The sequence below is a fragment of the Dermacentor silvarum genome, chromosome 3 (assembly GCF_013339745.2).
Source record: "Dermacentor silvarum isolate Dsil-2018 chromosome 3, BIME_Dsil_1.4, whole genome shotgun sequence".
Lineage (NCBI taxonomy): Eukaryota > Metazoa > Arthropoda > Arachnida > Ixodida > Ixodidae > Dermacentor > Dermacentor silvarum.
Window position 1 is genome coordinate 150102958 of NC_051156.1, and position 2256 is coordinate 150105213.

Genomic DNA, 2256 nt, shown 5'->3' on the forward strand with positions numbered 1-2256 from the left:
TTGCAGCATCCAGCACCTCGAAGAGACCATAGACCCTGTGCCTCTGCTTTGTTTCGCCGTTCGTTCCAAGGCAAGCCAGGTGACACCCTCTGGAAGTAGACCACGCCAAGCCCAAGGCACAACAAACAGAGAGCACCCAACTAACCATGAGAACTGCCAGGTTCACACATTCTTCACACAAAACCTTATCAGAATTAAACCTGCAGCCCTCGTTCGAGCTTCCCGAAAATTAACAAAAGGAAAAATTAGACTTAAGTGCATATTTCAATTAACCTAATACCTAACGTTTTTGTTTCTCCTGCCCGGGAAAGCCACATTTATGGAGAGACTGAGAAAGCATTGAAAATGATCAGACGGATAAATGCTGCGCAGTGAGTTAGTTACTCGTTGGGTCAATAGTATCTGCCAGTACCAGCGCTTCTAAGGCAAAACGTACTGCTCTCTGATGACCGCTTCAACTGATTCATAAAGTGGCATTTAAAGCCAGAAAACCAAAAGCCATACTCTATCTGCAATGGTAGCCGATAAACGCACCTACCCTGTAAGCATTGAATTACCCAAAATGGTTTGTTTCTACAAACCTCCAATGTCAATGCCTATCTACAAAAACAGCGCGTTCACGAGCCACCACCGTCGCAAAACCTGCTTCGCAGTTTTATTCGCGTAACTGGCGCGCATAACAATCATCACAACGAATCACCGAGATTAACGCGGAACCTTTGAAATTAAAAGAAAATAAGGTCTTAATAACTACCAAATGACAAAAAAAAATGCAACGTGCTCTATTTACAAATTTACAAACGGGAACCTTATGGAGGCGCCCAATTCGACAATTACTACCTCCTAATGCGCACTCGACTAGGTCGCAGCCTGAAAGTCATTGGGCCTCGCCATGGGCAATAAAGGGTGCCAGACACACACTGCCCCCTCCCGTCACTTTTCAATTCGTGTGGCCGCGGCTTTCTTTCGCGTCTCAGAGAGGGAGGCCGTAAACGCGAGGAGAATCGCCATTCTTCCTTTGTCCTCGCTCTCGCGTCGCATTCCCCCTCATTGACTGTTTGACTGGCCCTGTGCGTGCGCGCGTACCTCAGCCAGGTTGCCCCTTTCAGCCGCAGTCCTACTCGCGGAGACGCGCCCTTTTTTGATGTCATCCGCCTTAGACGTCTCCGTTTTCTTAACCACCATAACGAGCCCTTTGACGTTCTGCATGATGGCCTGTTCCCTTTGCTTACGGGCTGCGGTGTGGCGTCTTTCTCGAATTTGCGCTGCTCTAAATACTTCGCTCGTTTGCGCTGTCTGAAAAATTTTTGCATTGCCAGGCGGCCACTGAATGTGTCTCTGCTATCCCCGAGTGTCGTGTTCCTGCTCTGCTTAGCCACCATGTCAGTCTCCTCTCCTTTGCGCGGTTCAGGACTGTCGCTCAAATGCGGAAGTACACGGGAGTTTTTCAGCGCCTCCTTGACCTTTTTAGGGCTGCTAAAACAAGCCTTGTCTCCGCAAGGAACGGCTTCCGGAAGAGCCACTGTTTCCACTTTCGTGGCGCAATCGTTCTCTGCTGCCGCGATTTCCTGAGCCGTGTTACGCGGAAGAGCTTGGACCGTAGGGTCGCAAAAACTGAGGCCCTTCTTCTTTAACAGCATCTCCGAGCGATTTGAAAATAAGTAGGGGTATTGTTTGGACAGATTCTGCGATACCGCGGCTTCAGTCATCAATAGTCCGAACGGCCCTTCGATCTTTACGCTGGCTATGGGCAAGCAAACACTATCCTCTTCAACTACCTGCCGGATCCACGTATGTTCCCCGGTGAAATCCTCAGGTTTCACATACGCAGGGTGGACGATGTCCATTGTCGCAGCCGAGTCCCTAAGTACCCTGCATGGCGTTCCGTTCACTGCGAGGTCGCGAAGGTAGGGTTCTAAGAGCGCCAAGTTGTCGTCGTCATTCACGAAAGAAAAAACAATTCTAGGCTTTCTACAGCCGATCGCAAGGTGTCCAGGCTCCTGGCAACGGAAACAGACGACCGGTTTTCTAGCCTCAAACGCCTTTTTTGTTTTTCTTTCGTCTTTCATTGTGGTTTCATTCTCTCCGGGATTATCGGTCGGCGCGTCATTTTTCCCACCTCCAGATTTGTCGCTGTGAAAGGGGCGCTTGTTTTCTTCTTTGCTGATTTTTTTGAAGGGCCTGACGCGTGTTCTCTCGGATTCGCGACGTGCGGCGAATTCATCTGCTAGCACTGCAGCCCGCTCCAAGCCCTTT